At 39.8% G+C, this 24,050-nt stretch overlaps 1 protein-coding gene across 1 annotated transcript in view; it reads left to right on the plus strand.

Moving 5' to 3' along the window:
* Positions 1-7,475: 7,475 nt before the first annotated feature.
* The window catches only part of LOC134823310 (zinc finger protein 1-like), a 48,046-nt gene continuing 31,471 nt past the window's right edge, over positions 7,476-24,050 (plus strand). The window contains exons 1-3 of the mRNA XM_063834731.1: positions 7,476-7,538; positions 7,847-7,957; positions 8,380-8,492. The gene's annotated coding sequence lies outside the window, so the exon portion shown is untranslated. The remainder of the gene's footprint in view (positions 7,539-7,846; positions 7,958-8,379; positions 8,493-24,050) is intronic.

Consider the following 24,050-nt stretch of genomic DNA (forward strand, 5'->3'; position numbering starts at 1 on the left):
AGTATATAGAATAGGCTGACAGTATGGTTCAATTTTATTTAAAAAATTTTTTGATTTTGGTAAATGTGTGCTGACTCCACCACCTATGTATTTAACCTAATATTTAGTGTATTACAGGTAGACATTGACTTAGGTAGGTATTTTTTCTCTTAGGTAGATATTAAGAATTTGGTAGATTTATTAATTGTATGACTATTTCCATTATTGAGACGTTTTTAATATTTAATTTAAGAAGATTTTTGAAATTTTTATAGGACTGGTTCACAGTGTGAACAGATTCCAGATTTATATATCTTTAAAATGATATTTAATAAATGATTAAAAGAACCAATTTTAAAGTTGCCATACTAAAACCTTTAGGTCCAAAAATATACCCATTATGCTCACTTAAAAACAACTCTAAATCAGTAGGCTGTCACTCTATGAATGCACCACACCGCTACCTCCACTGCACTAAAAGTTATACAGTAAATTATACAATCCTAATTTTGTATCGTGATGGAGACCGGCAGTGGCGTAACGTTGCCTGTTGGCGCCCCCTGCCGAAAAGGCGCCCCTGTTGGCGCCCCCTCCCCTTTTGGTGCCCCTCCCTAAAATTGAACAAATTAGGTGATGTTAGAGGATACGCCGGTAAAAATCTCTAAAAAAGTGTGTATCTAGAGCAAAACGCGCAGTTTTGCTAGTACTTTAGTTAAGTTTTCGAAATTGTCCCACATTCAAACAACGATTTGGCGCCCCCCTAAGACGGCGCCCACCTGCACAGCGGGGTCAGCGGGGCCCTTCGTTACGCCACTGGAGACCGGTGTCCATACAAAACATTTACTAGGTTGCCGTTTGGTGTGAGCAATAGCGAACAGCACGCACACTCCTTTGCCCCGTCAACCTACAGGGTGGGCCAAAAGTCAGTACCCATACGTTGGCCTTAATAGCTCCGCCGTGTTTTATATTTGAGAGCTGTTGCTTTGCAGATGGCATACTGTATTTACTGGTTCGAGGATTCCGTCGTCAAAATTTGAAAATTCGAATATTTTAGACCACGCCCATTCAATATTAAAACACCTATATTGTTTTCTCTGAACATGCTGAATGCCTAATTTTTTCAGAGACGATAGATTATCAAATGTTGCATATGATCTGAAAACATGAGGCAAAACAGATTAGAAATGACGAAGTTATCAAGCATTTTCTGTATCTCGTTAACAAAATTGACTGGGTGATTATGTGACACCGTGACACGACACCTTAATTGGGCACCCTTAACAATTCCCATAATGTTTAACGGGGTAGTTAACGGGGGACCTTATCACGTGATTAGGTAAACCAATCACCTGATCACACGTAATGAATAAACTCGTTATGCTTCATATCTCGGTCATCTGAGAAGCTACAGTTCTAATTCTTTCAGGACAAACGTAATTCGAATGGCCAAACACAATTCAATAACATTTAGCTTGATCCGACTATCCGAACTATCAAATAAATGTGAAAATGAACCTTCATTTGAAAAAAATGAACGCGAATATTTTTCGAGTTGACAAATTCCTCGAACCAGTGATGGTACTAAGTCATACCAGAAAGAAGTATTTAAATTGGGCACTCAGTGACTGAGCTATAAAGGCCAACGTATGGGTACTGACTTTTGGCCCACCCTGTATATCTAATCTATTTAAAGAGTGACAACCATACTTCACATTGAATTAGGATTCCTTCAAATATCAAATTGATTTATTGTAAACTTGTTTACATACATACATGTTACATGGCGAGATCTCCATCCAAGAGGATTAGTCTGCGTCGACTGCGTCATTACTTTGTATTATACAACTTCGGCGGGTAACATTTCTCCATCCCTTTCGGTCTGCAGCTAATCTTCTCATACAATCAATCGTGAGTCCATTACGATCCAATCTCTGCTCAGCATCCTCAATAAATACATCATTTAAGCTCTTCCTAGGCTTGCCTCTTGATCTCTTCCCATGCTTGGGTTTCCATTCAAGTAAATAGTTGGGTAACCGATCTTCAGGCATTCTACTGACATGTCCAAACCAACGCAGCCGTTTTGTTATTATTATGTCAGCAAGAGCAGTTATTGATGCCCTTCTTAAAACATCCTCATTACTTACTCGATGGAACCACCTCACTCTCAGGATTCTTCTTAAGCAGTACTGATGGAAAGACTCCAATCTTCTTGTCTGCACTTGAGTCGTGTTCCATATCTCACATCCATAGGTCAGAATGGTAAGAACAGCTGCGATGTAGATTCGCACTTTGTTGTTAATGCTTATGTTCTTATTCTTCCAAATGTTGTTGGTTAAAAGCTCCGGTTGCTTTTCCAATCCTGACACTTATTTCTTTATCAATCTTGCCATCTGATGTAATTTTGGCACCCAAATAAGTGAATTGAGTGACCTGCTTTGCAGAGTTTCCATCGACAGTTATATCTATGGTCCTATTCTCTGGGAGTGGGTGCTGCGATGTATCTTTCCCAATGACCATGATCTTTGTTTTCTTTGCGTTCACCTTAAAACCCCCAAGCCCACAGTATTTCGCAATATCGTCCGTAGTTTCTTGCAGTCCTTCAACAGTGTCATCCATTGCTGCGATGTCATCAGCATAGTCAAGATCAATGACACATTTTTCCGGTTGTCTGGAACGTTGTCTGTACTGAAGTGTAAAACCACGGGATATATTCTTAAACTTCTCTGCAAGTTCTAATTCCCAGTTAAGTACAAGATTAAAAATGGGGGGGGGGGGGGGGGGGGGGGGGGGGCCCTTGCACATCACCCTGTCCAGTCCCCGAATCGACATCAAACCATCTTGTCAATTCTCCATTGACACGAACTGCACTTTCAGTTGCTCTAAACTTGTTTACTCTGTAATAAATAGCATAAAATTGAATTTTTGTTTAATTGAATTTTTGTTTCACTGAGTATTTGAGTGGAAATCTGGGCTCTTATAATATAGGCTGTATATTGTTCGTTCACAGGAGAGAATTGAATGGATTGCTCTTGCTGTGGCAGTAAGTGTGTTAGGATCAAGAGTTTTGTTGGAGAGCAAACCGGATAGGTCAGTAATGTTTTGGGGAAATGATAATTCCGATTCCAAACCAACACAGATTTAATTTTACTACGCCGCGCAAAACTTATTTGGGTCACTTTCTGATTTATTTTCCCAACTTTAATTTTGCCGATATCGTGAACTGCAAAATGTTTCAGTTGTCATTATATTACTTCATTAATTTAGAAGTCATTTCCCAGATGGTTGTTCACTTTCAGCTGTATGAGTTTATATACTTTCAACACTACTATATAACAAATAATTTGAGTTCAGGGATAGCATGTATTAGTGCCCTCCAAGGGGAGTCGTAAGTTTTCGTTGTTTTGTTGGCTGTGAAAGCTCTTACTGCATTACCGCTGCACACTTGTGTTTATTATAGATCATAGATATAGCTGATTTCTACTATGGCTGGTAAAAATAGCAATACTAAGAAGCCAGGGAGGCTCAGAAACCTCTCCTCCAGTTCCAGTTCCAGTTTCTACTCCAACTCAACCTAAAACAAAAACTACTAAGAAGCCCACATCATCATCCCTATCAGAGTTAGATGCTTCTTCAATAGCGACCCAGCTGAACGTTACACCACACATTGTAATGCCAGCCATCCAGCACTCCCACAGAGATAAGGAAAAATGTCCTTGTGACCAGTCACTGGAATCATTGTAGAAACTAAACTGTGCCAAATGTGGACAGTTTTGGCATGCGGACTGCGTAGGCTTAATGGACTAAATAGGAAGATGCTCAATGATCTCACACAGTGGCCCTGTCCCTTTTGTTTTGTATCACCTATTGCTGCTATATCCACCGACGTTGACGTCTGTCATGTTTGCAGAAACACCTTATCACTACAGCAGTCAAACCTGGAAGCAGAAACAGCACTCATTTCATCTCAACTAGCCAATTGTTGCAAGCTTATTAAGGATATTGACTTTGTTGAATTCAGCAACAGAATTGATACACTCGGCCAATTTGACCAACGCCTTATGCACCTCCTCTTAAACGACCAGTCCTTGAAATCCTTAGACTCAGATATGAAGCTCCTTTCAGACCAGTTGGCCACTACCCTGGATCAATCACCCACACCACCACTCAACACCACAATTGAAAACCTCACAACTGCCTTACAAACTCATGACAAGACTTTCCACTCACTCACCAACCAACTAAATGATCTCAAACAGCAAGTTACATCCTTATCATCAGACTTGACCGCCTCACCAACATCAGATCAATCTGACAAGCTCCTTGAACAGGTGTCACAAGAGCTCAGAGAGGTATGCAAGCAGGAGCTGAAGCAATCAACAGCAAACCTGCAGCATTCCTCAGAGCATCCACTGACCCTCCCTGGATTACAAGAGCTCAACACCCAGGTTGTAACCCAGCTGCCCCCACACAGTTGCCCGCCTGTATCTAAACACTCTCTCGATTTTATTGATGAGGAGACAGAGAAGGATCTCATAGAAATGCTTGATTTTCGCACATCTGAGTTCAAGAATGAGAATGGATGATCTGTACTGGCTTTTGAAGTTCAAAGATATCACTACACCGGCACAAAATCATCCTCCTCATCCAACCAATTCCCAGACCAACTCCAATCACTCATAACACAACTGAACAATGATCATCCAAACACTCCACCTGTCAATGGCATTCTCATCAATCGGTATGATGGTCACTCAAGCTTCCTTCCACAAAACTCAGACAACGAACCCCTCATTCATCCTGACTCATCAGTACACACACTTTCACTAAGTCACCATTGCACAGTCACTTTCAGCAAGACTGGCACCACAGAGCCCTATCACAACCAGTCTTGTCCACCACGATCACTATGACCAGGGCAAGTCAGGATTTGTACGAACACAGAATTGACTCAGGATCTGTCGACTCCGGTATCCGATACTCTGTGACCCTCAGATTTCTTAGTGCTCTAAACCGTGCTTCTACATATTTCATGGGAGATTCCAACACTGGTGGACTTAAATTTGGACTTGACCCTAAGAGATCCTTTGGAAATTACCTTCCTGCAAAACAGGTCTTCGCACCCACTGTAGACCACATTGACCCATACGAATCCTGCGGCTACAAAAACACTGTCATTCTCTGCGGTCACTTACAGACTACAGTAGCTATAGTGAGTTCTGGATTACTGTTTTACCAAGGTCCAATAATAGCATAATTTGTTTTTAAAAAAAGCATTATTAGTGTCTATTTCTTGAGGTAGAAGTAATACTCTATTTATTCAATTGCATATAATATCTGGTTCCTATAGTTGGGAATGAGTTATCTGTTCACAGATCGCCCTCTAAACTTACAAGGAAATATTTCCTGTAGATCCTTGGCAACATTTGACAGAGCAGTGTGGAGTGAGCTATGTGCCCATCCTTGGAGAACCCGGTGGATGTCCTTGCTGTATGGCAGTGTTAAACAAGGAACTGAAACCGAGGGGTTCCGTTCAGGCCCTTCACACTTTGTTTCTGTCTAGTTCTAATGTACCGTCACAATAGTGACTTTAATATATATACCAATTAGCAATCGTGTCCTTTACCCTCCTACACAATTTGAACATTTTCGTGGCTAATTCATTGAACCAGATTTAATATATATCAAACAATTCAGTAAGTTAGCTCTTGATGTACGCTGTAGTTCGGAAATTTAAACCAAACTCTTTTGATTAACATGCATCAGCCGCACGCCGAACCAGTGTTACAAAGTAAAAATTGTGTCTTCATTTGTAAATTTTTGTGAAATGGTTATTTTAACTATAAATATTTGAACTAAATATGAATTGATTGTGGGTATAAAATCAAATTTTGTTTTATTAAATTTTGTTTTATTAAATTTTGTTTTATTAAATTTTGTTTAACACAACCTTAACTCTTTGAGCCTGACAATTAGCGTAACAAGATTAACTTGACCAATGACCAAGGATTAAATGTCAGTCCCCTTGTCAAGAATCTCGATTTATCAACCATGCAGTAGCTGAACGTGTACACGAGATACGGTTATGTTAAAAAATGTCCAACAAGCAGACCTTATAGTTAAGATTCTTAACAGGACCTATTCACCATCGAAGTTAAATTACTATTCTGTATGATGGACACCATTTTATTTATTATTCAGCCACTGATGAAACTGTGACCGCCAGTGAATGATGAACAAGTGTACACTGTACAGTGTACACTGTACACTGTACACTGTACACTGTACACAGTGTATCATATGAATTCCCTCACATAATAGGATGCAGTGAAACTATCGGACTACGATGAACTTGCCAAATGCCACCCCATAGCAACATTAAAATATATTGACTCTGTTACATCGTTTCCTGTTAATATAAACTCCGTACAAATTGAACTGGGATCTGACAATACTACACATCCGATTAATAAAATATGAATTCCCTCTCATAAGATCCTGGCAGTTTGTCTAGTAAAATATCTGGATACAGGTTGGTGAATTTATTTGGGTTTTACGACACTGTAAACTAATATGCTAATCGCTGTCACGTATCAGAAAAATAAATATGGTTCAGCTTTCCGCTACTTCAGTAGCCAAGTTAACGTCATTGTATTTAACTTGTGTATGACAAGTAGAAATTAAAACTTCATCCATTATATCACACAAAATGTTGCATGTTGTTACTTAACTAACCGCAGAATCCCATATCGACAGAGCTGTCCCGGGAACTTTTGGGTCTCTGTGCAGGAGTCATGTTTATTGTAGCCGATAAACTATAAGGTGGATATTTTGATATCAAAACTGATCGAAATCTTCCAATTGAGTTAAAAACTTGATTTCTTGTGAAATCCTTGAAGATCAGTAATATTTTGCAAATAGTGCGATTCCGCACCTGCCTAGATCTTTAATATGATCGAACAGTTCGCCAAATAAAAAACGTTTGACTCTAACCATAGTGTCGGGTATGTACGCAATTCTAATTAAAAGACGGCAAAATTGCACACGAGGACCAGGCCGAACCACATAACTTATCTGTATCATTATCGTAATTTGATGCACTCAAGGACCAATAAAAGGACTATTCCGAGTCACTTGTTTTGTTGTAACAAGGCCTCATAATATCATCAATCACCTGATATACAAATTAGGTATGTATACATTTGTCTTGCTTTATAAGCTATTAGCTCAGCCATCTTCTTAGCCACTTTACACATAGCTAAACTTTTACGTGATATAGGGACGATTCCTTTATGGCGTTATCGTTTTTAAGTTCAGTTCGAACACTGACATTTTGTCACTTCTCATACGTCACTCCGCCATGACTCATATAAAGGGATAGGGTGCACATGTACTTTTGAAGAATGTTTTGCTGGTTTAATTTTTTGTCTATAATGTTATATGTATAAGATAAGTACTAATCATCTAATTTCACGTGAGTCTAACACCCTGTGCACATTAGTTGATGTCGATAAAGACAAAGGAGATCAGTTGAGAGAACAAAATTACACTACCAGTACAAGGTAAGATTGTGAGACAGTCAATGTACTACTATTACTAAACTTTTATTTTTGTAAAACATCAGTACTGTCTGTAACCTGTGTGAACATCACACCTCGTCAAATTGTTGAACCTAATGTTGGTGTAATCTGGACTCTAGGCTGCAATTACAAAACCGATTTATTCAAAGAAGGAAGTTTTCGGTTTGTCAAATATACGGTTTTATTTACGAAATTATTATCAAAAAATGTTGTTATATATATATATATACTGTGTTATTGTGAAAGCTTTGTGAGTAGCTTTGCAAATAGGATCTGGCTAAACATTTCAGGCGATATCAAGATTCGAGACACCTACATGAACCATCAGGAAGGGCCTTGCCGTGCCGCAGAAGACCACAAGAGAAATGAGAAAAGATTAATGTTTAGAATAAACATGCTGTGTAAGTTTCAATATCAATGTCATAATTGAGCCAGTGGCGTAACGAATGGCCCCGCTGACCCCACTGTGCGGGGGGGGGGGGTGGGCGCCATGACTGAGTTGAGCCAGGCACGAATAAAAATCGCTAAAAATATGTTGCATAAAGCTGCTAAACCGAAGTCCTTACAACTAATGGTCAGGTAACATTTTTAGGAAACTTTGTATATTTAAAGTCACTTTTGTGACGGTACATTAGAACTATATATCATGATTAGATCTATATTTCAAATGACGCGATACAACGATTATCCAATCAGCTTCCAGTATTGGCCAATCAAAACCCAGAATCAGTAATCACTGTAAAGTTTTATGTAAATATGGTTCGCCTTTCTATCGATCAATTTCAGAACTCCGAATTTAATAGTAATTATATACCCTCTTCAGGTGTATTATACTGGATGACTCATGACGGTTGAAGTACTTTCGAAGCTGTAGAGCAGAGTTATGGAATATATGGAACACGCGGACGCCAAATCAACTATCTTTGTAATAGCAAGGTAAGGTGCACACTGCGCTAAAAAATTGTGCGTGTTTTACTCCGCGCGCTTTCTAAACGCGCGCATGTGCCTCGCAAATCTTATACCTTATAATGATGATATAATTAGACCTAAAAACTTAATATTAGACAATTTTAAACGGATCAATTCATTTTAGTCGTTTTTATTTACAGCGAAAGATTGATGACTTCTTTTTACTATGATACGTGACTCATTATGTTAGCAACATCTCACATTAAATTTGTCAAACTTATGCAGATCATTCTCTAATTCGCAGGACGAATTTACTCCTGTATTCAATCGAATGAAAATAACGAGTTAAGTTGTTGTCTAGCACAGCCACAATACAATGATTTTTGAGAATTATATCACAATAGACAGTAATTCTAGACAAAATTCATTAGTCATCGTTGATTTTTACAAAAAACATATAACCTTTCCTTCGCTTATAAATCATATTGATGAAAGGTTAGTCAAACCATATTTCACTTGCCTGTACTTGTACGGCTCCCTCCGCCACCTCTCCCCTGCTAAGATGATGGGTCAGGCTGTGTCCACACGAAATTCCAGACTCCTCGACTTTCCTATCTGTTCAACTATTATACAATGCCATTCCAACCCCAAACTCTGGTTCTAATCCTTAGCCTGGCCGAGCACTTGAGTTGCATTTTGTCATATCGAATTCCTGAGAAAATTAAAAATCACGTATGGTCACTGGTCAGTGATTGCAGTTCTGCTTCTCTTACATCTTAATTCGCAAAGTTAAAGACTTACTTCAATGTTTACATTTTGACATTAGCATCTTGAGCGTGTAACCCTACAATTATCTTGAGTTGTAGCAATTCACTAACCAGCTCTGTCCTGCTAACAGAGAAATTGTTAATTGCCCTGCAGATTAGAAAGAAGCAGCTAGATTGACTTATAAAGATTGGGCAATGATTGTGATGCGTGACTTAAAGTACGAAAGTGTCCTTGTCCAGGCAGACCATAATTGTAACACACATGGCTGGGCCAACTTAACAAAGGGCCGAAATTTGATTTCTCATTCTGAAAAGGGTCCCCTGTCTAGCCTTGTTTTTTGAATGCAGCAGCGAGAAGGCTGTATTTTAAACCTCCTCTTAATCGCCATGTCAGATTTGGCCGGTTGCTGTTAAATAGTCTATTTAAGTCTTTAGACTGGCTGCAGTTGTTAGCTGAAACCCCTTTCTGTAGCGGATTATATACTGTTCAAAACACAATAGGGCTAGGTGCATTGTCTTGGGTAGAGAAAGACTACCTGTATTTGAATTGTAAAGAAAGAGAAGAAAGCGTTTGAAGAGTGTCCTGTTATTTCTCGCGAGCGTTAGCTAAGTGTCCGGCTTACATTTATGAAGGAGCAAGGGGCTCTCTTCAGTCCTTTGTCCGTACAGAGAAAAACTGCAGCTTGGAAAGTTGGCCACATCTTTATAAAGGATGAGGATTATTTCACATGGTCTCAGGACTATTAGAATACTCTCCAAAATGTCCTGAACAATCAAGAGAAACTATGTACTTCTATTACAGTTAATTAGCCTCCCAGACAACATATGGGCGGCATCCCTGCTTTTTAATAGATAGACTCCGGATCAACCGAGCTGTTTTTGCCTGTTTGTGTTTCTTACTGCGCGGACTCGTGCTGGTTTTGCTTTGTAGTCAATTTGCACGACAAACATTGAATTAATTATATAGTTAATCTGAATAATAGGGGGGGGGGGGGGGGGGGGGGGGGGGCATCAACCTCATAAATACCTATTATAACCATATATTTAAAGGTTTTGTTGTATTTTCAGTATTTTTCCCACTTTTAACATAATATATTCAATTCTATTCATAGTGTTAGCTGTGTTTTTACTGCATTAGGGGGGTTGATATCAAGTTTTAAAACCAATTTTTGGGGTTGGGATTTGGGAAAAATTGGATTTTTTGCCTTTGTGTACCTTAAACTTAGGTTGTATAGGGTTTTTAATTTGATCAAAGGATTATGAACAGTTCAGACTATCAAAAGGTTGCTTATATAAAAGTTTCTGAACATTTTGAACAACGATTAAAAATATTTCCAAAAACAAATTTTTAATCGAAAATTTTTAAGTAAAAATCTTGTCATGAAATTTTCACCTAAAATTTCAAAAAATCTATTTTGCTCACAATATTCTGAAACGTCCAAAAAAGTAACTTTTAGCTGCCTTAGATGATCTTTGGTAAAATACATATAAATACCTATTATTCCCTCCGATTTCAAAATAGGTATAGGTATTTATTTATATTTATGAGGTTGACGCCCCCAACTACGTTTTATTTAGGCTATTGAATGGGTAGGGGTACGGGGAAGGGGCGTGAGCTTCTTACGACTTGATGACACTATTTCCATATTTAAGTGTAAACGACACATGTTACCATCCAAGCATTGGTGTAAGCATTAACGAATTTTCATTGACAAATAAATAGCTATTCCTTTTGGTCTCAAAAAATAAATACGTTTACCATTTTAACTCTCCATTTCAACTCTCAGCATTAAAATGATTTATTTTAAATAGTTAATAGCTCCTCTTTACGTCCTGAGAGAGAGCTTATTTGTAAAGCAGCATCTGCTGAATACTGATTCAGCGCTAAATACATTAATAAAGTAACGGAGGCAGGGTAAACCTCCGTTTACCTAAATGTCTTTTTGCAAGTAGGTTGCAGTCAACGTGTTCACTTAAAGAGAGCTGTTTTTAGGATTTCCAAAACCCGTCCAGTTTTATCCAATCAAATTACCGGCAGTCCGTGTCACGTGGGTTGTGCTGCTCTCCGATTGGCCGGAGGAATGATCACGTGGTTTGAGACAGCCTCTTACGGCGTGTCCGGAAAATTTTTCTTTTGACCGCTAAAACTGCGTTTTATGGTAATGGCATACTGCAACACCTTGCAGCGGAAATTCTGGTTTGGGCTGACCTGACAACTCAGATTTACTGTTTCAATCTCGCGGCTGCATTTGTTAATAATTACAGTCGAAGATAATTTATACTTGATATTAGCACGGTTACATACGGTGAATCGTCACTCTGATAATATGTATGTTGTTATAGAGTTAAGTATTATAAGTGTGAATCTCAGTTTGATACGTTCAAACCTTAAATTGTTTAATAATATATGCGTCAGAGAGCATACCCTAATCTTACACTTCCACTTCTACTCGCTTCTACAGTGATCCATGGCCTCTAAAATATTCGGTGATGGCGAAGAAGCAGCATGAACTACTGGAGACAATAATACCAATTGTCGTGAGAAGGCAGCCTAGCTGGCCGTCTACACTACTCCTTTATAAATAGTTTCCTTGTGTGCTAAATAACATCACTAATCCGCTACACCTGCCGTTACTAGCAGAGCTCCGATTCTTAAGTCTTCTCTCTAAATCCTAGCTGATTATTAATAGATAAACTCTAGGAACAGCAGGTCTCTGCGATGTTGTTCGCTATGGGTTCGCACGGACTGTCCAAACATATGATCTGTTTTCAGAAAAAAAGGGAAAGAAGCTTGAAAATCAAATAGCAACATAATATCTGATTGAGTGAATTTTGGACAAGCCTCTAAAAACATCTGAGGAAGTATGATGATTTTCTATCGGCTTATTACTCATTCGCTGATAAGAATTGTTTTTATTTGAGAAACTTGGCCAAATTAGAGTTTTACAGAAACTGGCATCTGATATGGTTTTGAGGTCACGAGTTGCTTGATTTGATGAAAGCGAAATTATAAAAATAAATTATAAAGTCGCATCTGTCAAGCACTCATTCATTAAACATTAAGTACTGAGGTTGAATTTTTTCGACAATTTGAACATGCTAGTTCCTGTGTTTTTTAGTTCGGCTAGTAAGAATATCACAGTTTTTCCTTAAGCCTGCATGTTTAGGTAATGATATATTAAATCACTGTTGAATCTTATTGGCCCACCAGCCGACCGGAGATCATTTTAGGGTTTCTATTCTTGTTCCTCTCATATTTTACTTTTTAAACTTGTTCCTCCACGTAACATGACATTTTATTTGTATACCAATTTTTACATACCTTGCACACTAAATTATTCAAACAGTTCTATGCAGTAGTAGTAACAAAACATATAGCTGCACTTATTGCCGTATTTTGATGACAGTGTTTACGTATGTTTTTACCCGTTTGAGCGCGTGTCCCCATGCGTTTTCTGCTGACTTCCTATATTTACCTAATTTATATTAAGCATGCATAATATCATCCAGCTCATTAATAGTGTCTATCACTGCTATTTTTAACTGCTCGTTATTTGAGCAAGCCCACCATGCAACTCCTCTATTTTTCAGTGTCTTATCTTCATATCTAATTAGCTTGTAATTAACATATCCCACCCCGCTTCATCTTGTTAAACTGACGCATTTCCCGATTCCTCACTTGCTATTTACACCCCGCACGTTTCATGATGAAGGAGCAGACCTATGAAACAACAGAGAGAGGCGATAGTGAGAAACCCCCCTCTGCATGGGAATGCACTCTAGTATTTTATTAATTAACTTTCAGCTAGATCCTCACCACTACTTTTTGTGATAGTGCCCCAGCCATCCTTTTAATTCGTTCTTGCGTCAAATCAGATCGAAGAATCTACAAAACTATTACCTTTGCTCCCTGCAAATTAAATCTTTAAATCTACACCATTAAGGACCTTCCGGCCCATTTTTGTGGTACTCGTTTTTGAGCTCTCATTTTTGGAGCTTTTTATACCCCTTAAGTGGGTCAGCCTTGTAGTGATTGTTAATATTTCGGTAGCCGTACAAAGAGAAATTTAAGAAGGCCGTGTCTAAAAATTAGTAAAAATTTAAGGAATTTCCTGTAATTGCTGGGCAGGGAGCCTGGGACGGAGTCGCCTTGCTGTCCAAACTCCTGGCTACACGAGCCGTACTGCGACCCTGCATTGTCGCGATTTAAAAGGCAACATAATTGTAAGCTTTCCCGACCTGAGCTGACAGTAATGATCGCGAGTTGAAGTGAGGTGTGGGTTATCTCCCCCCGACGCGAGCCAGTTTTAACAGTTTTTTAACACCCAGCTCTTTTCAACCCGGGTCTTTTGTCGTGGTTCTCCGTATCAAAAACTACCAGCAGCCCCTCAACTGCCTGACTAAAGCCAGGGAAGAGCGTGTGTACAAATCGTTAATTGTGAACTGTTATATTATGTGAATAGAGGATATGTTGGAGGGATCATATTGTCTCTGTTCTTTGTTTCCGCACCTTTCAGCTCTGTTTGAACTCGTCTGGCAGGAGGACTGCACGTTTAACAGGGAACTGTTTAACAGTTTCTCAAGTGGTGCTCTGTGGTTCTCTGCGGTGCTCTGTGGTGCTCTGTGGTTTCCGGGCAGAGTTCCGGGCATGAACTCTAACTTATTACACCTCGTGTCTCACTCAATCAGTTCTGTTTTTAGAACGGGGCGTGTGCAGCTGTACGTTTTTTTTCTTCATATCGTTGAATATTCAATTTCATAGGAACTTTGAGTTAGTTTTTCGTTATGCTTTTATTGAAATTTGTCTGTGGTTCAAACCACCGGTTTAGGGTATACTGGTTACTGGTTCCTACTGTCCAAGCCAGAACTTTACTCTACTTTACGAGACAAACGGTACCAAAGTCGGTGGTTTTTCGAAAAAAACACCATATTTTCGGACTATTTTTTGTAAAATAAGGAGATTTTCAAAAATCCCTTAATACCATGATTTAATTTGGGGTAGGAAATTGGGCGGTTTTTGGAAAAAAATCCCCATATTTTCGTTCTCAAATCGTTTAGGTCACTGGAATTAGTCGTACATAAATATTTCTCGAAAGGTATATAATACTTATCACATACCGTTTTACCATCATGAGTGTACCACTAGGTGTGTCCGTGATATCAAGCAATGTAACAATCTGTTATCCACATCTCCATCATCTGTAATACCAGTTAATCGGTTTGATTGTTGGCCCTCAATCGGTTAGTTCCAGTTGATATGCGGTGATATCGGAACACCTTATTCCTAATTTTGGTGAACATTGTGTGGGCAGCTCCTAACCTCAAGCTGAGAGGCACGTTGTGCTCAAGTGACTTGTACCCTATGTCACGTGACCCTATGTCACGTGACCCAGTATATTGACGCCATTATTCTCACTTGGTGTTTTGATACAGAGCCTAAGGCCAACAGTCAACTGTTTTCAGCAGTAGATTTGGTGCTTGCCAACTTCAATCAAATGGACAACAAGTTTTGGGGGACAGTTCAAAAACATCATGCACGCTCAGGATGATATTAATAACAGTTTCATTTACCTCTCACCAATCCGGGGCACATTTCATAGTCATCTGATGGTTTTAGGGGGTCACGTGCTCACTTTCGCGCTCTCGAGTGGCCAAAGATTTTTTGAGGTGTTATATTTTTGTTTAATATTTACACGAGGTCCTTAAAGCAGGGCCGTTTTAAAGTTTTTAAACAGTGAATTTAGCGCCGTCACTTTGTTCAGTACTCGCACCCTGTGGTTTCAGATTTAACCAGATTTCTTGGCACTTTTAACTCCATGATGAAGTGATCTAATTGTGCCAAAAGCAGTAAGCTATTTCAACATCATCTTAATATGACTTCATTCAAGTTTTTTTTATTTTAACTCGTTCAAGAGTTTCCAAAGTTTCCAGAGTTTCCAAACTCTGAAGAGGAACTGCGAATCCTGATGCGGGACAGGGATATATGGAGGGGGTTATCTGGCGTAGATCGGACTTAGTTCCGACATAGTAGTGGATTTCCTTGCTGTACGGCAAGTTAACAAGGAACTGAAACTGCTAGGTTCCGTACAGACTCAACTCTGCACCCATGTCAATATGTTCATTATATGCAAGCCTCTTGATTTATAGTAGTAGTAGTAACTTGTTCACTGTAAAAAGTCACACTTTTCTCCGGAAGGGGACGGGTCCTAATTTTTTTCATCTCCGAGTTGACCTCTCTTTAGCTCTCATAGTTGAGTATGACTAACAGTTAACACGTCTATTTTAGCGACCCTGTTAAATCAGCTCCTTTCTCTGCCCAGGTGAGGTTGAAAAAGTTCGTTAAATTTCAACGTAAAAGCTACTAAAGATACAATTCCTGAGCCTTGTACCCTGAATATATGGACACGTGACAAACTCTCGGGTCAGCTGACTTGTTTTGGGATCACGTGTTCAATTCAAAGTGTTCGGTAAGATCGCTTTATTTACAAAAATCAGAGGGATCCCTGACCACTGGCCTCATTTTCACTCTCCTTATCCATTATCGTCCATCCAACCCAATAAGTTTTTATTTGGTTTGGACAAAAGTGCATACAAATTGCGTGAACCAGAACTCATTCAAATAACGAATACGGTTCCTTTTACCGTGTTGTAATAGCCCTCAAGATCATCTTGGTGCCTCCCGGCTTGTTTTAAATGAGTGTAGCTTGACTTTTCAACTCGCCCTCACGATCTTAAATTCTCTCTCTGTTTTTTACGTTCAAAGCCCACTCTTATCTCAAAAAATTCAAAATATCTCAATAAACACTAAACGTCCACGCTTCTGTCGTAATATCAGGCAAGGTATTACGAAAGTGAAGTAGTTTAATGGATCACAAAGTAAATGTTTTTTGTTAACCATTGCGCTTATCAGGGTGGGTGTCCACAAGTTCTGACGTTTCAGATTTTTCGCGGCGCTCTAAATTAGGCATTTCCTAAATAGTTAATACCGGAGCGATTTATTCTATAATATATTTTTTACCACTTTATGAAGTAGCTCTTTAGTTTGTGGTAAAGAATGGAACACACCCCGAATAGTTTCCTGGCCCCGTGGTTGAGATTGCTGGGGAGTCATTAGTACCCTCTTCATTTGATTTACATCTGACGTTGCCCTTTTTTAATCCTAGCGGGATAATTCTAGTCTGGTGTATGATTACCCAGTATTAGTGTGTAGGGCGTGCCGGTTTTTTGTGCTGCTTGAGACCACAGATCGCCCTCCATCACAAGGTTAAAAGGTAATGATCCGCCTGCCCTGCAATTAGTTGGATTTGATTTTTGGAAGCCACAAACTTTACCAATATTAGCTTTATAGTGGTCTCTGGGGGTAACCTTTTACATCAGGTTGCCAAACATTGGTATACTGCTTTATTACAGTTTAGTGTGAGAACAAACCGGAGGCTGGTGGGCGGGAGGCTGGTAGATGGGCTCAGTGGAATCATCGTGTGGCAACACTTGCGGTTTCTTTCAAACCCACTCATTTCAAACCCCTTAATTTATCATTATCTTTTTGTCCGGCGAAATGTTCGTTTTACGTGTACTCTCATGCTGCTTGTGTGATGTCATTTAGTGGTTCTCTTGGTTCGGGAATCAATTATATTCCACTTCACCTGCTCTTGATGTCCGTTCTTTGTCTCAGCACAAAGGAATTATAAGTACCTATAGTTGTTACTCCAGTTTTGAGGATCAAATCGGCGCCACCAGCCCTTTATTATGAAAAAATCCTGCACCAATATTATGCTAATTCGTCCCAAGGTGGACGCTAAGGGCTCCTCTTTAAATCCTACTTAGAAAATCAGATCCATTGTGCTTTGTCAGGATTTTGAAGTATGCAAATTCCTGGGTTCAGTAATTGCCGATAATCGAGAAATTATCAGCTTTATTTAATTCATAAGCAAATGAACAGTGGCCAGAGATCGGTGTCGGCACGCGAGTCACGTGACATTTCCTCGTATCTGATTGGACAGCTGCAACCAGGTCCAACAGGTAAAACAATCGTCTACCGTTAATATTCATCACATTACTAGTGACGTAAACCTGGCTTTCAACCTATCATGGATGCTATCTCGGACCACGGACTAATCGGATCCTCCCTTTACCACCACGTGACTCGTCACCATAAAGGGTCAGAATGGAGATGCTCATTGTCCGGGTGGGGGTCCTATCCTGTGCTACTAAAAACTATAGACCAGGTACAGCCCCGAACAATGGCCTGCTTCAGAACATTTTTCATAGATTTGAGCGAAGCTATTAACTCATTACATGCTTGCTAATCAGACCATCGCTTGACAGCTGTTCAGATATTTGATTTTTAGGAAACAAAAGGTAGGTTGGTTGAGCAGGGCGCGTGCCCCTTTATTCAGCTCACCTACGCTATTGCACGTGCGCAAGTCTCTGCTTGCCAATCAAAAATGCGACAAATTTAGAGGAGACGCAGACTGATTAGTCATAGCTGGTCCATTGTTTCATCCCCCGATAATCGTTATAAAGCATGCTCAGCTAAATATATATAAATCCTCCAATCAAATCACATTTTATCGTTTTGATGATGAGTTGGAGCCCAGTTTATTGCTCATGACTAGAATTGCAGGTCTTGGTCCCCTCATTGTTCAGTTCCGAACCTCATGATCTGGAACCGTATTCTGGCACGAGCCCCCCATTTGTTCACTTCCGCTCGACAATGTCAATATGAATAGTAATCAAAACACCGGGTCACCCTATTTTCTCAGACTATTGTCTTCAATCATTTAAACTATCCTCATTATTTAAATTCGCCTCATTAAGATTCCTGGTTCAAATCTTGTCTTTCTCTATTCGGTAGGTGGGGCGCATCTGTTGCGTCTCCTCAATTTTTAATAGAATTGGGCAATGGCAGGGAGGTGATCCACATTTTCGCTATAAAACAACACAAGTCGTATAAAAAGTAGCTCTGTTGAGCTGGAGTTTTAAAAGTGAGATATAGATCATCTGTCCGTTATTACCCGCGTTTTTATTTACCGCCCTATTTAGAGCTGACTTAAGTCTGTATAAGTGTAATAATTAACACTACTTGCATGCTCTTCCGCTCAAAAGAGAACCCCGCTGCTCTTGAAATGTAGTCTAATTGGGCCCTTAAACCGTCCTAAAATACCGGGAAACCCCACCACACGCATCTCCCTGGTCTCAACTTTCGTATGTTTCACCCTATCAATACCTCAATATACGGGTATCCGCGGAAAAATACCCAAAAACCGTAGGGCAGTACAGTTAACTGGAATGGGAATCACTCGTACCCCTCGTGACGAACCTCAACCACGTGATCCACAGTCGAGCTATCGTTGGTTAATCTCTGATCACGTAAGGGGGCTGGTATTGCGGTCTGTGTTTGAGTATCAGTACGGCAGATGATTTGACAGGATGGAGCACAATAAGGGGGATATTGTGTCGCCCTTAACACACAGCTTAATTTAGTGGTGCAAATTAAGTTTTTATCTATTCTTCTTGGTCTCTGTTTTTATCAATCATCACAGCATTCGGGGTGTATAAGACTTGTGGTTTTTGTTGATAATTAGTGCAGAGATAACATCTTTTCCGTGATAACAAATGTCGTAATAATTCATTAGTATCCTTGAGATGCGTAAATTGTGCCGTCTCAAATTAATCATCGTTGAACACTAAACAGTTACTTTAGCTAATGGATTTAAAAGTGCACTTAAAAAGGCATTTTAAAAGTGCACATTTTTGAGGTTTAACCCAATGTTTTAGTGCTTAACGCAGAGGTTATAATTCAGGAAACACCACTGATTTTAGACAGGTACTTATGATATAAAATAGCTGGGTGCGCCGGCTAGATTTCCTAAAAACGCGGCTAGATCTGTCAAGTTCTATAGGTTATTAGAGGTGGCTGAAGGTAGAAGTACTGTTTCTGTGGTTTTATCACGTGTGACCTCAGCTCTTGTTAATTTGAACCAGTGTGTCTTCCATCCTACAGTTGAATCGCACTTTAGATCTAGATTCAAGATCTGTTTCACTTGGTTATAGCCTGCGTTGAGGTTATTCTTTAAGCAGATTTTAACTTATTCTGCGCATCTGATTTTATAAATTTAAAGCAAATTTAATATCTATTTTACGTGATCCTTCAGCTTTCAGCTCTTATATTTAAATAAAATAGTCAAGAATTTGTTCTAATATGGGAAGTTGGGAACCTTCATTCTGTAATATTAAGTTGGGCACCTACATTCTGTAATATTTGACGTAGGACTTTTTATTACAGAGCGTATCCCTTTATAATTATTACAAAGCGCTCCTAGACAGCTATTCTTGTTGCCTGTTTCTGCTTTTAATTGAGAATATAGGAGTGTATGTGCGTGACTTTCTCAGGTATTTTAAAATTCTAAAATTTAATGGCATTGGTTAAACTAACGGTATCAATGTTGTTCATGGTCATAACCGTTTTACTTTTTACTTTTCAGCATTAGATCCCTCGTGCTACTATGTAACCCTCGACAATTATAATAACCATTTGCTTGAGATGTATGGTGCTTGTTATGCCGGATCGAAGTGTCATGCCGGGACCAAGCGCTGGTCTTAGACAAGTTTTAGTATCTCGTAGCATTATCACTGTATTACCTTATTAAAGGTGTAGTGTATCTTGGTTACCACGATATCTGATTAGATATTCTTACAATTAGTTTGCCTTGAGTTTGTGATCCGTACCAGATCAGCTCTTAAAATGGTCCTTACGTAAACTGAAGGGTAATCGTGAGTCAACAAAAGTTGTGCTGTATTCTCGTCGCTTCTCAGCACTGTTTTTTGTTTTATCATGTTGTTTAGACTTAATGTGTTTGGATTTTGATGTCACAACATCAGATTACATTTTTTTCCGAGGACTTTTGAAATAACTTATACAAACATTTATCTACTGATAAGCGTCTGGAATGTAATCTTGATATCATGTTTTTGATAATCGCGGGAATGTGAAAATAACTTCCAAATTTATAGTCCCCACCCTCTTATTTTCTGTTTCTCTCCGAGGAGTTTGCTCTCATCTAGTTTCACCGGATCATTCAGTATTTTCCTCTATTTAGTCCATCATCGAATCCTGCGCGAATCATCTTTTCTCATATTTACAGGGTACAAGTTTTGTAAGATCGCACGCTAGTATAAAAACGAAAATTTAAATTTGATTGATCCGAAGGGTGCAGGAAAAAGCATTACTGGTCCTCCATTGGCTGCCTAGCCGCAGTACCACGATCTCTTGCTCCTGACTGGCGGAGAGGTTAGTCATGTGATCACCGCGTTTAATTCGAGTATAATTGTGTTGAATCACTGCAGTCCCCGCTGACCTGGATTAAAAAAGAACTCTCTCTCATCTTCTGGTTATGTGTCTGGGACCAAAAACTCTTGGTGTGTACTCACTTGCCTCTCTCATCTCATGTTTACCTTTTAGCTGTGTCATTGCTGTGACTCCTCAGACAAGCCCAGATTAGAATCATCATTCAGTGACCAGTCCAGGTACCGGCACTGAATACTGAGGCTTGGTCTGACTGAAATCATTGATTATACTGCTCCAATTCACTGTTCTATCCCGTGTTCTGTATCTGCAGTGCCTCAGTTAACAGTCTAAGGGCGTGCGCGTTAACTTCCCCATAATTCCAGTCACTTTAGAAAGGGAGTTTTTGATTTGGAACGGCCGACTTCAGTGCAAGTTCGGATTACCAAATTTTCACAAAACGGCAAATGACTTTACCGGGAATTTACGGACGCATAGGTGACCTCAAACATTTGGCCCTTGAAGAAGCCGTGTCAATGTTATTTTGATTACAAAACCTAATAATTTACCCGCTTTCTCACGCCGCGTTTTTACAGTCAAAAGCAATGTGACAATGGCGACTGCTCAATTATCAATGCTACCTGACCGCGGTTACCCAGCCAATGATCCACTAAGCGGCATCTTCACATTTTAGTCAACAATAATCAATATAAGATTACCTTTAGTATCCCATATCGAATTGGAATCGTCCATTTGCGCCTTTTCAGGGTATCTTATGCCGAGATAGAACCGTTTAAATGCAGTTGTAAGACACGCTCCCATTCCAGACATTTATCTAATATAAGCCTCTGATTGGACTGTTTGAGTCACGTGACCATTATACAGCTCTCTGATTGGTCAGCGTTTAACGCCGACCTAATCCCCTCCTCGTTCAGCAAATTGGCCCCTTTTTTACTTGAGCGAGCTTCAAGTGCACACAAAAACTCCTCTAACAACTTCTCGTTGAAGCTATGAATTACTCATCAGTTCGACCACAGGGTAAACAGCTCACAAGGGTCAAGGTGATTCCTCTTAACCAACCAGAAGCAAGTATTCATGGTTTACACTTATTAAGATGGATGAAACCCGCTCCCTTGTTCCCTTCTCTCTCTCTCTCCCTTCTTGATTCTCTATTAGGGCCTTTATTATGGTTCTTGTCTTGCTGGTTTCGTTGAGGGACATGTCTCTTGTTGAGATTTTGTTTTGTTTACACCAGTCAGGTGACAAGTAGTGACTTTCAGTTTTAAGCGCTGTAAAAAACACAGTTTGTTGAAGAGCTCATGAAGATTCGCTCGTTTTACTACCTCATGAACATTGAACATGCAGGTAGCTCTGTTGATCCTGAGGTACCATGTTAGGACCTACTTAGCATAAGTGCCCATTAACCTCTAAATTTGCTACAAAACAATAAGACACCCGTTTACTCGACCGCATCGGAGAGTGTAACTTGAGGTGTAAACTGTAACTGTTATACTGCTAATATTGGGGCGTCAGTTGTCGAGCTGAGATCTCACCACTGCTAATATTGGGGCGTCAGTTGTCGAGCTGAGATCTCACCACTGCTAATATTGGGGCGTCAGTTGTCGAGCTGAGATCTCACTACTGCTAATATTGTGGCGTCAGTTGTCGAGCTGAGATCTCACTACTGCTAATATTGGGGCGTCAGTTGTCGAGCTGAGATCTCACTACTGCTAATATTGGGGCGTCAGTTGTCGAGCTGAGATCTCACTACTGCTAATATTGGGGCGTCAGTTGTCGAGCTGAGATCTCACTACTACTAATATTGGGGCGTCAGTTGTCGAGCTGAGATCTCACTACTGCTAATATTGGGGCGTCAGTTGTCGAGCTGAGATCTCACTACTGCTAATATTGGGGCGTCAGTTGTCGAGCTGAGATCTCACTTCTATAATCAGGAGTTAACTAGTTGACGGCCTACCCACAAGTAGCATTCAACTCGAATTATAAAGACCTATAACCTTTTATAAAACCTATCTTATATAATCTTCCCATTAGCATATCTATAACTGCATATCGACATAACATAAATATTAAATGTTACAATTGGATATTAGGTTATGACATCACGTGAACATAAAAACCTTGTATGGACTGTGTTCTAAAATTAGACAAAACCGTTAAAATCTCTCGCTGAAAAAATGCCAAGAAAGCATAGGAAATGCTAATAATTACTAGTCTCCAAAACGCTAAAAGGGCGCTCTTTGAGTAAATTAGGTGGTCGGAATATTTCGTGAACCCGAATTGGGGCTAAGTACAGTGTCGCCAAATGGGAGGTGCGTGAGTGGGGTAATTCTAATCCGGGGCAGGTCTGTCAAGCATGCCTGTGGTTAATCTGACCCTACTCTGTAACACCACAACTTACCTTCTAACCTCAAATATAACATCCGTGAGTGTCCTTTTTTAGCTGAAAACTGCATAATACATGGACTTGAGGGGGGTATTTTTAGAGTCTACCAAGTCAGATCATTAGTAGGAGCTCGTAGTTTTATTTCTATTAACCCTCCCCGAATTTCTGCTGTACATAGTACCTAACTGTAATGCCAATAGTCCAACCACACTCTCCCCCCTAAGTGTTCTTGTGATAAATTTTATTTTTTACCCGGATAGTATACACGGGATTGCCGCGGTTTGGTGCGTGTATGTATTCAATCACCACTAGCCGAGCTCGTCTGATTGTCATGTGATGCCCTCCTCACGTCTCATTGGTGGAAATAAGTCACGTGAGTCCTACACACGCTCCCTCCCGAACAAAGGACCTCTCAATTCTTTTCAATCCCCAGTTTTTGCACTGGGTTTAATGTTGTTTTAGTTTTAATGCGGAGAGAGAAAGAATGCCGGGTTTCCATTGGTTCTTGTTGTCCTGACGTCACCAGAACCCTGGCTGCCCATTGGTGGATGAGGTTGAGGGAGAGTGCTGATTAGCGGGTGACCCTGTCGGGAGTAAAGGGAAAATGGGTGATCACTGAGTAGATACCCGTTCAGGTTGGTGTTTTACCGTCCGATGAGGAACCGAGACAACGTCTATAACTCCTCTATTGTCCTTGATACCAATTACTTTTCTCCGATATACCTTGTCTTTCAACTGTTACTTCAGTTTTTAGATGATACCAATAAAAAGTACTAGTTCCTCGGTATTTTAGGTAATTTAATTGTATTTATATACTGTCTTAAACAACTACAACTATCACGTTGCACCACCAAAATAGATAGTATTGATCTATTTATATCATTTGACATTTCTTTAGCTTAGCTTCCATATAGCTCTCCTCCTACTCAGCTCTAAGCTAACAGCTCAGCTCACTTTCTGCGTGGCCATCCTACCGATAGACATTCAGGTCTCTATTTGTCTAATTTGTCACGTACTCAGGGGAGCAATGTGTTCTCTAAAACCTGTTCCTGGGTAGTTCAGAGATGAGTTTTTAGGTCAGCACCCTCCACCCCGGGACACACCACCGCTGAAGTGCTCACGAATAGTTT

The sequence above is a fragment of the Bolinopsis microptera genome, chromosome 11 (genome assembly GCF_026151205.1).
Source record: "Bolinopsis microptera isolate Bmic1 chromosome 11, MBARI_Bmic_1.0, whole genome shotgun sequence".
In the NCBI taxonomy this organism is placed as follows: domain Eukaryota; kingdom Metazoa; phylum Ctenophora; class Tentaculata; order Lobata; family Bolinopsidae; genus Bolinopsis; species Bolinopsis microptera.